The sequence below is a fragment of the Geospiza fortis genome, unplaced genomic scaffold (assembly GCF_000277835.1).
Source record: "Geospiza fortis unplaced genomic scaffold, GeoFor_1.0 scaffold373, whole genome shotgun sequence".
Lineage (NCBI taxonomy): Eukaryota > Metazoa > Chordata > Aves > Passeriformes > Thraupidae > Geospiza > Geospiza fortis.
Genome location: NW_005054518.1, coordinates 925116 through 926441, shown reverse-complemented (window position 1 = coordinate 926441; position 1326 = coordinate 925116). Strand labels below are relative to the sequence as shown.

Genomic DNA, 1326 nt, shown 5'->3' with positions numbered 1-1326 from the left:
TCCCGCTGCACCGGGGGGGGCTGGGGGTGCAGCCCCCAGCGCTGGGACCTGCTCTGATGGCACTGGGGACACCACTACCACCACCACCCACCCCTGCTGCCACCACCCCAATAAACGGTTTCTAGGAGAAACTCCACCCACGGCTCCTGGCGAGGGGGAAACTGAGGCAGGAGGCGGAGGCAGGGGGGATTTTGTGTGTTTAATATATTAATGCCTCTAAGGAGCAGGCAGGACGTGCAGGCAGGTGCAGGCAGCAGCTCCCTGCGCAGCCTGGCACCCGGGGGGGTCCCCATGGCCCCCCTCTGTGCCAGCCTGGCCCCAATGACCCCTCTTCATCCTCACCACGTAGAAAACGTTTAGAAACACAAGTTAAAATCCAAAGGGGGATGAGGGTGGGGGGACAGGGGCCCCCTGGCTCCTATGGCAGCTTGGAGGCACCGCTGGCTCGGGGGGCAGTGCCAGCCCCCCCTGTCCTGCAGGGACACAAAAGGGGACATGGCTCAGGATTCGGGAATACAGAGCATGCAGTTCCCAGCCCCAAAAGAACAGGGATGGTGATGTTGGGGTGGGACAAGGAGGGAACAGGGGCAGCAGGATCCCATGTGGCAGAGCCTGGTGGTGCAGGGTGGGGGCCCGAGCAGATGGGGACACGGGTGGCCTGGGTGTGGTCTCTCATGTCCCCTCCCCTGGCAGAAAGGGACCGTGGTGGTGGGATGGGATTGTGGTGGGCTGGGACAGTGGTGGGACACCACGGTGGCAGGAGAGGATGGGGGTGGGCGTGGGACAGTGGTGGGAGAGGACAGTGACAAGGCAGGATGGTGGGGAAGGAGGTGGGATGGCATGGCAGGATAGAATGGGACAGTGACAGACAGGACAGGGTGGTAGGGTGGGATGAGGATGACAGCAGTGGGAGGAGATGATGGCTGTGTGGGATTGTGGTGGGATGGGACTGAGGGGCGGGATGACGGATGGGAAGGTGCTGGGATGAGATGGCAGTGGGACGGCACAGCGATGACAGAGGACGATGGTGGTGGGAGGAGACAATGGCTGGGTAGGACAGTGATGGGCTGAGACGGGTGACAGCAGCGGTGTCCCCAGAATCTCAGCACCCCCTGGGACTTTTCCCCCAGCCTGGACCAGGGGCTCGCCCTCCCCACACTCACTTGACATTGAAAACCATCAGAGGCCGCTCCTCCCGCTTCTGCCAGGGGCTCTTGCGGTCGCCCCCCTCGTCGCCCCCGTCGCCCGCCTCGGTCAGCGCCTCCTCCTCGGGGCTGGTCAGGGAGTCTCGGGGGGCTTCGCTGGCGCTGCTGCGCCCGCTGCCCC

At 64.3% G+C, this 1326-nt stretch overlaps 1 long non-coding RNA gene across 1 annotated transcript; it reads right to left on the bottom strand.

The window, feature by feature from the left end:
• Positions 1 to 180: 180 nt before the first annotated feature.
• LOC115948779 lies at positions 181 to 1320 on the bottom strand. The gene is made up of 2 exons (XR_004082560.1): positions 1164 to 1320; positions 181 to 473 (listed from the first exon to the last, which is right to left on the bottom strand). It is a non-coding gene; the product is annotated as an uncharacterized LOC115948779 (long non-coding RNA).
• Positions 1321 to 1326: the final 6 nt, after the last annotated feature.